At 38.9% G+C, this 13,006-nt stretch overlaps 1 protein-coding gene across 12 annotated transcripts in view; it reads right to left on the minus strand.

Moving 5' to 3' along the window:
- NRXN3 (neurexin 3) overlaps window positions 1-13,006 on the minus strand; it is a 1,462,828-nt gene that overhangs the window by 915,153 nt on the left and 534,669 nt on the right. The window lies entirely within an intron of this gene.

Raw genomic sequence — 13,006 nt, forward strand, 5'->3', positions numbered from 1 at the left:
AGTTAAATAACTATGGATTAGAAGTTGTGAAAATTCTATTTTAGCATCAAGCACTTGACTATAGATAACTGTGAATTTGCCTTCCCAAGAGAATACACAAGACTAAAACAAAGGATGATTGTGAAACATAAGGCGGGTTCCTTAACTCACTTAAAACTGTGATCATGGGTCAGTCTAATGGGGACAGCTCAAGGTAGAGACAAACAGCCCTTTTCCCTCTGCACCACACTGATGTTTTCCTATTCTTGAAACACACCAAGTGTATTCTTTTCATAGGCCCCTGACTTTCATGAATGCCTCTGCACAGAATGCTCTTTCCCTAAACTTTCCCAAGACTGGATCCTTCTTATCATTTAAGTCTCAAATGTCCAGAACTCAAACGTCATTTTCTCAGAAGGGTTTCCAGGCTGGTTCTATTTAGAGCTGTACTTCCTCCCACTTCCGGCCATGTACTTTACCCTGTCATTTTATTCATTGCATGTGGCACTCTCTCAACTCAGGTATGTTCACAAACAAATAGAATGCAGACTGCACAAGGATAGGGACAGTCTTGGTCTCATTCAGCACTGAATTACCAGCACCTAGAATAAAAATTGCTTTAAATAAATAGTTTTTCAAACTTGCATTTGCCTTATAGTGTGGAATACTAGGTAGTTTAGCCTATTTCCCAAACACAGTTTCTACAAACACACCTCTCTTCTGGTCCTAAGTCCAGAGATTAACAACCAATATCCCTTAGGCCAAATCTGGTCCACTGCCTGTTTTAGTAAATAAAGTTTTATTGGAACTCAACCTCGTCCATTAGTTTACATATTGCCTATGGCAGTTTTTGTAGGACAGTGGCAGAATTGAGTTGTGACAGAGACTGTATGGCTCACAAGCCTGAAATATGTATTATTAGAAAAAACTATCCAACCTCTGTCTAGACTTTTTAGACAACCAAGTCTCAAAATCTTGATGGAAATATTCAACATGAACTTCATTCAACACCAAGGACTCTCATTTGTGAGATAAATATGTAGACAAGAGCTTCATCATTTTTAGTTGAAGCAACATTCTCTCCAAAAGAGAGTGAGTTGAAAGTTAACCTGCCTTCCAAACATATAACTGGTCATCAATAAAATTATTCACTCATGGCACTTGGATCAATAAAAACTGAGCTATAAATTAAGTAGTGATTTAGAAGGGTAATGTAATCACATAAAAAGGTGATGAAATCCCCATCGACAAAACACCTGCTGCCTGTAGGTAATTGTGACAAACTGTCAGTCAGTCTGGATACAGAGGGTCCAAGTGAACCGGTTCTTTGGTGCCAAACAATTTCAGGGAAAGGACATTACTGCTCTGCAGGGGAGTGAATAGGGCCCTTCAAATGTGGTGATAATAAAATCAGACACTAATAAACATATTGTTACATAGAACAAAGTACGCTGTAAGTGCAAGGAAGTGCTTTCCAATGAATACAAACACTACATGAAATCTAGCTGAGATCCCCGAAGGGATGCTGTCATTTTCCCCTCACGTTGTTTTGAATGAGAGCTGACCAGGAGGCTGAGACAGCCAAGCAGCTCAGCACATCAGCTCCCCCAGCAGTGCCCCATCATGAGGAAGGCAGGAACTAGGCAAGCCAGCAATGGCTGCTCAGTGGAAGCCCACATAAATTATGCTTTCCAGAAAGACATTGAAAAATGGCATAGCCTGGCAGCCCTTAGGAATGACAGTCATTATACCCACAGCAAGTGTTTCACTTTTACTTAACTTGAAACCAATTTGCTCCTGTTCAGTTCCAAGGATTCTACAGAACTTGTTGGAAAGGACAAAGTTTCCCTTTAAAATACTCTGCTGGGACCTAAATAGTTTCCATATCATCCATTCCTTTTGAAGGTGACTCATTTGGTTCATCTTTAGATTACATAAAGGTGAACAGGGAGTAACAAACCTAGGCTAGCAGTGTTAGCACGAGAGAGCAGCGTTCTAAACATGGTGAATGGTCAATTATTTCTGGACTCTTCCTTTTTTTTTTCTCCCCACTAAGTTCAAAACTAAGCGGTTTCTGCTGCAATGGAACATTATGTAATGTGATAGTGTCCAAATTATGTATTCTAGGTGCTGATGATCCACTAGAGAAGGGAAATGGTAATTTAGATTTGAAGGCTGAGGTGCAGGAAAAATGAAGAAGAGTTTGACCTTCCATTCACAATGGCACCAGAGGAAGATAATCTTTGGAAAGCAAAGTGGAGACACCATAACATGGGCATGTGTGACTACTAATCATGCTGACTCAGGGAGAATGGATTTTTACCAGCAAAATTATACCAAGACTGCAGTCTCTTAAACACTGGCACTCCAGAAATAAAAGCATGTTTGCACTGGCCAGGAAAATGTGTTGCACTGTTGTATGCCACTGTGCAAACCTTTAGGAAAAGGGTAGTTCATAGGAATCATAATTTCTCCTTAGCCCTGAGGAAAGGTACCCAGGAGCAAGTAGGAATTTACATAATTCAGTATTTAAAGTCTTAACAAAATTTAGAACAAGCCAAGTTGCCTATAATAGGCATAGTATGTTTTAGTAATTAAGGTAGACAAATATGCCACAAAGAAAACAAAAACCCTGAAACTCTTTCTGATAATTGATGTTTCCTCATCTGTGAAATTCAAATACTAGTATCTATTTCCAGGGCTAGTTTCACAGGCACACAACCACTACAGCCATACAGAGCCCTGCGCATTTGGGGACCAGTGTTTCCAGTCACTGTCTTAAAATTTTAAGAATTATATCCTTTGAATTTATGTTTTATCAGGGAAGTTAAGTGGTTTGAGTCTTGGCTCATGGGTGGTCTTGTCTCCCCAGGACGAATTCCTGGCCACTTGGTTTTCTGCTTCATCCAGCAACTGCTGTTAATTTCTGAGCCCACGTGAGGAGCCGTGGGTGCAGCCAAGGCTTGTGAAGGTCTTGTATTCACCCCATGCGTATCCTCCTGCACATTAAGTAGCATATTAAAAAAACAGAAAACAAAACCCCAAACAGGTTTAAACTGAGCCCTTGGTTCCTGTAACTCTGGTATATGAAAATTTTCCCTCTTGATAATGTGACCTCACCTGGAGTGACACAAAAAGCCCTGAATTCATTTCACACAAGATTCTAAACCTGCTGCCAAAAAACCCCTCTGTTGAAACCTTGGACGTGATCTGGGGTGTGCTCCACTCCCTCAGACGCCGATCCCCATCCTGCCTCCCATGAAATATTTTACAAAAGCATCAATTCCCTTTGACAAATCAGAAAGATTAGACAAGTATGCAGGAGACCTGGGGAAACTGATATTTCTACTGTTACGATTTCAAACAATCAAGGACCATTCAAGCTGTGAGTTACGAGGGCCATCAGAGTGAGACTGGTTTTGGTGCCTGTTTAAATGCTGGGATGGAAATCACCTGGTTCGGAGCTAGGCTTCTGTATGGATATTTTTCTTCTTCATCAAGTGATATAATAGCTATTATTAATAATAATGATGGCACAGAGAAGGTACCCCGGGGGCCAGTGAGCAGCAGAGCGGTTATAACTGAACCTAAAAGTTTTGCTCTTCCTGCTGTGTGACACTACCACTCCTGCTATTGTTTGTTTTTATTTTCTTTTGTGTTTCTGCTCTGTGTCATCTTCCTTATTCCCTTCAGGATCAGTCTGAAACTTTCAGTGGCTTACAGAAATAATACAGAAACGATTACAGATTTCTATTCAGGGTAGGTGAGACATAAACCTAAACGATTTGACATGTATAGAACACTACTGCACAAATGTAATTTGTACCTTAAATGACTCTTTGAGCCACCACTATTTAGGTGAAATTTGCTTTGAAAGCACATTTCCCCATATTAAATGTCAGCCTTCTAACATAGTATTTAGTAAGGATGCCTAAAAAGCATATTTCTCTTCAGGAGTTGGGCCAATGTCCTTATCATAGCAATCTATGATATTTTAATGGGATCTGCTGAGATTTCCCTCTTTGTAAATATCGAATAATTTTTCTCTAAGAAATCTGAATTCATCCACGGAGATTCCTCCCGTGGACCCCAAGTTTAAGTCATTAAGTTTACAATGATTAACTAATTCAATAAATGTTAACTCCAACTATATGAATGCCAACTATATGTCTGGCACTGGGCTAGACAGTGAAGCTACAGTGATGAATAGGACATCTCCCCAAACTGTGAGGAGTCCAGAGGCTGGTTCTGGAGATACACACATAAACATACAAAGCGATGCAAATGCGATGAGAGTTATGAAAGATGTGCATTCGAAGTGCTGCAGGACCTGAGGAGGACAAACAGAGACGCGCTGGGGGTAGGAGAGAAGACTCCCAGGAGCGGGGCCCCCGGAGCAGTCATGAAGGACGAGCAGCAGTTGGCTAGGCAGATACAGAGAGAAACAGTACTCGGTGCATAACATAAGGCGTGGATCTGTGCAGGAACAGAGGTGTAAGAGAGCTTGGGGCAATCAGGTAGCCATAATCTGTTTGCTAAGCCTAGAGCACTTGAGTAGAGTGGAAAGAGCCAAAAGATAGAAAATACTGATGTTACCCAAGGAAGGCCAACAAAGCCCTGGGCACACGGAGGATGACAACGAGGATCAGTTACACCATTCGGACACAACTCTCTCCACAGTCCTCTCTATGCATGCGCAATAACTCCTAATTCATCTTCTCCCCTCCCTAAATGCTGAGGACCTTTCAGTCATGGAATTTAAAGTGCCTTAGAGACTAGTTATGAACAAGAATGGGATGCTGATATGCCTCTAAAGCTGAGCAGGGGAAGCCTGACTCTGGAAAGGTCAAGGTTATAGAAAGACAACCTAAGGGAAACAGGATTTATTAGTGACTAGAAGTGGGGGCCATCAGCACTTGTCCTGGAGCGGTGGACTGTGTTCATCTGAGAGCCCCCACACTTCAGCATCCGGGGAGAAGAGGCTGTATGTGCTGGAGTGCGGGGCAGTGACTTTGGGTCAAAGATACTGAGTCTGAGGCCTGGCAAAGCATTTCACGTGACTAAGTCTCATTTCTACAGTACGGATAATAACAGCTACCTTATAAGACAGGTGAAGATGGGACAAGATTACGCGGGCAAACTGCTAATCCCAGTGTGTGGCATGCAGAAAACACTCAATCTTTACTATTATTTTTACTACCACTAGTAGCCATGTGTGAAGCCAACACACTTTATATAACAATAGCAAAGGTTTTCAAATTTCTATGGCAAATGTCCTTGTATTTGGACTTAGCAACCGTATTTGCTGCGGCAAAGGAGAAAAAGGATTCAGGGAAAATTTGTACAGGGGAGAGAATAGGGCAGTGTCTTTATTTGGTGTTCAATTTCCATGCCTTTGAAATGTTAATCATGAGTTTTCACCTCTGTTTTCTGCCAGGGATGTAGGGATGTGGACAAATCCAGCCATGGGTAAGAACCTGAGACTTAGCTAATCATTAGGATGATACAATATCTAGCTTTTCTGTTTAGGCCAATCAGTATGTTCCTAAAATTGGTTCTTTTATCAAAAGGGGGTTTGCTTGTAATTAACAAACAGTGAATCAAACAGTTAAGGTAAATATTCCAATTACAGACCGGTATAGAATGTGAGTTTAATTCCAACTACCCATTTCTTTTCATGAGGAATGGTAATCCTTCTCTAGCCACCCCCTAGCCTAATAGTTTCACCATATTGCCTTTATCCATCTTCCTTTGTACTTTCTTCTCCTCTCTGAGGTCAGAAAGATACAGATTTTTTTTTCTACAGTGATAAAACATGTTATTCTTTTGCATATACTTATTTCTGTCATTCCTCTTCATCTTTGCCTGTCGTGCACACGTGGCTGCTGCCATGTGCTGCTTCTGCTCCTTGCAAGCCTTCTGTCTCTGCTGCCGTTGCCATCCGACTCCTACGGGCATCCGCACTTCGGTCAATAGGAGAGGAGGAAGGAAAAGGGCTTCCCGACAGACTGCCACAGGAAAACTACTCATAGGAAATAAACAGGCCTTTCTCCCTCCACCTTTAATTTTGTTACCTTTTATTATCTCTGGAACAAAGGAGCAACCGTCCGTTTATTGCTATAGATCTTATCCTATCTACACTTGTGGATAACACCAGTTCCATTTCTTTGTCATCTCCTAGATTTCAGAACTGAAATTCCTCCTAGTCTATCACTAGTCATGCCACACCCAAGAGTTTAGGACAAAGTATACTTTCTAACGTAGTACCTTTGCAGTCATTGTCCTCCATCCCCCACTTTTTTTTTCTTTTAGTAAGTCCAAAAACAAAAATGTCCTGTGCCTATAAAAAAGATTGCTTGACTTAGATAACCAAAAGTACTCGTTTGATTAAGAATCAGAATACAAAATTTACAAAGACTCATGCCACTGATCACTCTGAGATCTCATGCAATTCACTTGGCTTCTGCAGCCCTTGGTTTCCCCATTTGAAATATGTTGCTATTAAAAAATGTGCTCCAACAGGCCTACTGGGAGGATCCAGAGCTCATAACCATTCAAAGACCTTGCTTCAGGGGACATGAGGACAGGATCTCTATTACATTTTGTCCTTGTTTTGGAACAAATGCCTTCTAACACATTTTACTGCAATTTTGGCCATTCAGGAGGATGGACACCTAGATCATTATAAGGAGACAGCACACTGCTTGCTTCCACCCCTTGTTACCCTCCCTTGCTCCCTACTCTGTAATGAAGGCCCTGCCTGTACTTACTGAGAACACTACTGTTGACAAAAGGCTAGCACAAAGCTTTGGAATACCAGCACAGCTTTTCTGTATACAGATATTATATAATCAAATTTACTCTGAAATAACTTCATTTTAAGAAGGAAAATGCATACCTCTCTTTAAGGTTTATTTCACTAACTTCTAATTAACTTTGAGTTAGAAAGCTTTGTGATTTTAGTCACTTAGTCAATAGAACAAGCAGAAAATAATTTCTTTTAGAGCCACATTCTCTGGTCTCTTAAATTTTCTTCCCAAAATTGATTCTAACACTGAGCAAAACTGTGTTTGTTGAGATGCTCTGGCTCAGTAGTGAGACCTGCATTTTGTGGCTAACTGTTCTGGAAACAATTCAAATTAAAATCTCTTCTGTAATACATGGGTGAAACCTGCTGATACGTATGTATGTACTTATTTTAAGCATAATGAAAGGGAACCATATCCATTGATGCCTTTATCTTGTCACCCAACAGGAATTGAAAGTTGGGTTCAACATGTTAGCTTGCCAGTGGCCCCTGCACAGCCTACACTTCATTGAGAAAGCGGTCCTTCCAAATTTTCAAAATATAAACTCTGCCTAACATTAATAGTTATTGACCCTGTCATCTTGAAAAGAGTACTGTGACAATTAGTCAAATAAAATGGATCAAAGTACCAAAAGAAATCTTTAAAAAGTAGAAGGAAAAACAGAAACACCATTCTCACTCAAAATTATAATGCCTAAAATACCTGCTGTTGAAAGGGGAGCAGGAACACAGTTTGCTTGGCTCTAAGCTTGGCTCTGAGCAGGCGGCTAGATGCTGAAGGGTAAGCCAAAACAATAAAAGATGAGAAATCAAGAAAAAGGCCAGAGTAAACAGACCAGTATGCAGGTCCTCAATATGAGGAATACACATATATTATGGAAAGAGAAACCATTATAGTGAATTGAAGGTTGAAATTAAACAGCCCTGAACAAAATCTATGAGAAACTCATCTGCATTTTTAAAGATATAGCTTTTCCTTGACTTATGATGGAGTTACATCCTGATAAACCCATAGTAAGTTGAAAAAAAACATTACGTTGAAAATGCATTTAATAAACCTAATCTATCAAACATCATAGTTTAGCCAAGCCTATCTTTCAAAAATTTTTTAATTTTTAAATTTTTTATTAAAATATCATTGATATACAATCTTATGATAGTTTCACATAAACAACACTGTGGTTTCAACATTCACCTGTATTATCAAGTCCTCACCCTGCCCTCCCATTGCAGTCACTGTCTATTAGTGTAGCAAGACGCTATGGAGTCATTACTTGTCTTCTCCGTGCTATATTGCCTTCCCCGTGATGTACCTATATTGTGATTGTGAATTACAATGCCCCCTAATCCCCTTTTCCCTGTCTCCCCAACCCCTCCCCTTCAGTAACCACTAGTCCCTTCTTGGTGTCTGTGAGTCTGCTGCTATTTTATTCCTTCAGCTTTGCTTTGTTGTTATACTCCACAAGTAAGTGAAGTCATTTGGTATTTGTCTTTCTCTGCCTGGCTTATTTCACTGAGCATAATACCCTCTAGATCCATCTATGTTGTTGCAAATGGTAGGATTTACTTTCTTTTTATGGCTGAATAGTATTCCATTGTGTATATGTTCCACTTCTTCTTTATCCATTCATCCATTGATGGACGCTTAGGTTGCTTCCGTATCTTGGCTATTGTAAATAGTGCTGCGATAAACATAGGGGTGAACACGTTTTTTTGAGTAAGGTATCTTGTTGTCCTTGGGTAAATTCCTAGGAGTGAAATTACTGGGTCAAATGGTATTTCTATTTTTGGTTTTTTGAGAAACTTCCATATTGCTTTCTACAATGGTTGAAGCAATTTACATTCCAACCAACACTATAGGAGGGTTCCTCTTTCTCTACATCCTTAGTTGAGCCTATCTTAAATGCGCTCAGAACACTTACATTAGCTTACAGTTGGGCAAGATCATCTAACACAAAGCCTATTTTATGATAAAGTATTGAATATCTCACCTAATTTATTGAATAGTACACTGAAAGTGAGAAGCAGAATGGTTGCATGGGCCCAGGATGGGTGTATCAGCTTTTCCCCCTCACGATTGCCTGGATGACTGGGAGCAGCGGCTCACCACCACAGCCCAGCATCAGGAGAGTATTGCTGGCCCAGGAAAATACCGAAATTCAAAGTACGGTTTCTACTGAATCTGTATCACTTTTGCACCATCATAAAGTTAAAAAATTGTTAACTTGAACTATATATTAAGTCAAGGATTATCTGTACATTCATCTGAGTTCCAATTTTTCTAAGAGAAACAGAAAATGTAAAAGGCGGTGGGTGGGGGAGGAGCACCCAGTCTATATAAGGATTCCTTCTGCCTTTTCCTTGGAAATCCATAGTATAAATCCTAAAACTGATGTCAATACCTGGAAACTAGTTAACTCTCAGTAATCATGCTTGGAATAAGTCAATGAAGAAAGAGGAAAACTGACAACATGTAATATTTGCTGATACACACTCACATTCCTTCACGAAACTTTCCTGACTCCAACTAAAACCTAGTCAAATCAGATTTCATGAAAATCTTCATTGTCTCTGAAATCCCTTATTTTACAGAGGAAGTAGTATATATTTATTCAGATTAGGGGTAAGAGAAGAAATTCATTCTTCCATTAATTTTCTTCCCTTTAGAATAACAAAAGTTGTAGTTTACAACTTTCAGATTTGTACCTCTTGTGTTGATTAGTAAGAGTATTTGTAAAAATTATAAATTAAGGTAGAAGGATGGGCACTTTTCATTAGCTCATTGACTTAATTATTTATTAAGAATATACTATATCCAAGGTAGCTTCAGGTCAAAGAAATCACACAGCAGTAAACATCAGCATAAAAACTGTAGGCTGTGCTGACATAATATATCACTGTATGCATGTATACATACAAACTCATATCCCTACACTAAATGTAACACTATTAAGTACAGTGGCTTCGCCTGCAATTGGTAAACAGTTCTAAGAGTCTATATATATTGCCTTTCTGATCATTGCTAAATTGGCAAGGTGTTTGCCTGTTTTTAGGATGTTTAGATAGTGAAATTTTATTCCTTTAATTAGCAATCTTTCCTAGATTTCAATAATTCTACTAACTTTGCTTAGATCTATATACTTTGTGAGGTCTTTTTTTTTTTTTAATTTAGTCTTATTTTATTATTTTAATTTTTATCCAGCAGCCTTCCCTGCGTGACTATACCCATTCTCCTCGCCATAGACATTTGGGTGGTTTCCATTTTGGGGTTATTAGGAATAAGGCCACTCTGGTCATTCTTGTATATTCTTTTGGTGGACATCGCCTGCTCACATTGTATTTTTCTCTGTGCTTTTTTTTTTTTTTGTCTTGATCTCATATTCTTTTTTATTTTTTATTTATTTTTTATTTTGGTATCATTAATCTACAATTACATGAAGGAAATTATGTTTACTAGGCTCCCCACTTCACCAAGTCCCCCCCACATACCCCTTCACAGTCACTGTCCATCAACATTGCAAGATGCTGTAAAATCACTACTTGTCTTCTCTGTGTTGCACAGCCCTCCCTGTGCCCCCCCCCACTATACATGCTAATCGTAAGGCCCCCTTTCTTTTTTCCTGCCCTTATCCCTCCCTTCCCACCCATCCTCCCCAGTCCCTTTCCCTTTGGTAACTGTTAGTCCATTCTTGGGTTCTGTGATTCTGCTGCTGTTTTGTTCCTTCAGTTTTCCTTTGTTCTTATACTCCACATATGAGTGAAATCATTTGGTACTTGTCTTTCTCTACCTGGCTTATTTCACTGAGCATAATACCCTCTAGCTCCATCCATGTTGTTGCAAATGGTAGGATCTGTTTTTTTCTTATAGCTGAGTAATATTCCATCGTGTATATGTACCACATCTTCTTTATCCATTCATCTACTGATGGACATTTAGGTTGCTTCCATATCTTAGCTATTGTAAATAGTTCAGCAATAAACATAGGGGTGCATCTGTCTTTTTCAAACTGGAGTGCTGCATTCTTAGGGTAAATTCCTAGAAGTGGAATTCCTGGGTCAAATGGTATTTCTATTTTGAGCATTTTGAGGAACCTCCATACTGCTTTCCACAATGGTTGAACCAATTTACATTCCCACCAGCAGTGTAGGAGGGTTCCCCTTTCTCCACAACCTCGCCAACATTTGTTGTTGTTTGTCTTTTGGATGGTAGCCATCCTCACTGGTGTGAGATGATATCTCATTGTGGTTTTAATTTGCATTACTCTGATGACAAGCAATGTGGAGCATCCTTTCATGTGTCTGTTGGCCATCTGAATTTCTTCTTTAGAGAACTGTCTATTCAGCTCCTCTGCTGTGAGGTCTTTTTTTAACTTAAATCTATTTTCTCCTATGCTAGTTCCTCTGCTTCTTTCTTTGAGGAGACAAAACACACTCTCCTTTGGAAACCACTTATCTATAATTTAATGCTTCAATCTCCTTTCCCATCTACTCTTTAATTGGGTACTTGATCTCAAACCCTTTATCCTTTCTAAAATGCAGATGAAAAACAACAGTGAAAATACCTTCCTAAGTGGACTTTTCCATACCAGAGGCTCACTGTACATATGAGAAGCAAACCAAAAGGAGATATATTAACATCCTAGAGCACAGGGACCATTTTGAAATCACACAAAAAGGGCCTCTTTTAACCTGTTCTCACAGGACATTCCCAGAAGTTGGGAATGAATGATGCTATAGTTCTAACTGCTAAATGGTCATTAATTTTCTACTTTTCTGAGTATCATGTATGGATCTGATAAGGGCCAAGCCACTAGCTTTTGTATGGCATATGTGTAATTTCAATTACCCAAAGGTCAGGTGCGACTCTCTTAACATACTGACCCGTCATCGATGCTTGAAACCAAAAAAGAGGCTCTGCTAAAGAGAGGATGGCTCTTTTCTCCTCTTGGCGAGCTAGCCCACCTCTCTCCCCATGGTCTGCATGAACTTGATCTCCAAAGCCATAACAGGAATGTGCCAAGGAAGCTCAACAGACCATAATGTTCTTAGCTAGAAATCTATTCCCTTGCTACAAAAACTCATATCCCTAACTCTATTTTACTTTAGTTCCTGTTTAGATTATACAAAACTGATACTGCCAGATATTAAAGTCACAGATATGATATCATCTAATCAGATCTGCGCATTTTAAAGACAATATTTTCATTTTAGAACACTAGAAGCTTTTATTGAAATGATTCCAGGGTTCCAAAAATAAACACACAAGAACTCATGAAGTTGAAATACTTTCATTAGTTCTGAGTTAATATCAAGTGTTTATCATAATGCACTGAAGGAAAAAAAAACCCAATATAGCTCAAAGATGGTCTTAATAGTCATATTAGTAATGTTACTGAAGGAGAATCCAAAGCGACTCTGATGGCATCGAAAAGCATTTATTACTGCACTAATTGACTAGAGAAAGTAGGGATGTACATTTTTAAGCATCTATAAGCTACAAAATACGGTTTTAAGAATATGTAGCTATCTGTTGATGAACAAACACAGTACTCAAAAGATTATCTTTCAAGATGTAGTACTGTGACTCACCATCACTATCACCACCACACATTTAGCATGTGTTATGTTCTAAGTTCTGTTTTTATTCAACTAGGTAGATACTATAATTATATAGATACTATAATTATGCCTATTTTACATCTGAGGAAACTGAGATTTGAAATAAATTATCCAAAGACACACAGCTCATTGGTGGTATAAACAAGGGTTGAATCCAGGCTATTTGGCCCCACAGGCCTCCTTGCTTTTTGTAATTGCACTAAAATGCCTCTTCTGTGATTCTAACAAATATAAGCAGGAATATAGGAGGGAAATCATACAAAATCAATATAACATATTGTCACTTTTTCACAACAGCCCTGTTGACTAAAATATGATTAATGTATGAAATGCTGCTACAGCAGATTTATATTAAAAGATTTCTGGGTTAAGCAGTCACCAAAGTTTTGAATGGCAATGGTCCCTATGTATACTTGAAGAAGTAAAAAGATGGAAATAAAAGATTTATGGGTAACAAAGGGCTCTCATTTGAATATGTAGAAGCAACATTTTAAGAACTATTTTAAGAAAATGAATACAAAGTTTAATACAATGTGTTTAACAAGGGTGAGGAGAAACAAATATTCACATATTGCTGGTTAGGAAATGTAAATCTGGACA

The sequence above is a fragment of the Manis pentadactyla genome, chromosome 11 (assembly GCF_030020395.1).
Source record: "Manis pentadactyla isolate mManPen7 chromosome 11, mManPen7.hap1, whole genome shotgun sequence".
NCBI classification, from domain to species: Eukaryota; Metazoa; Chordata; class Mammalia; order Pholidota; family Manidae; genus Manis; species Manis pentadactyla.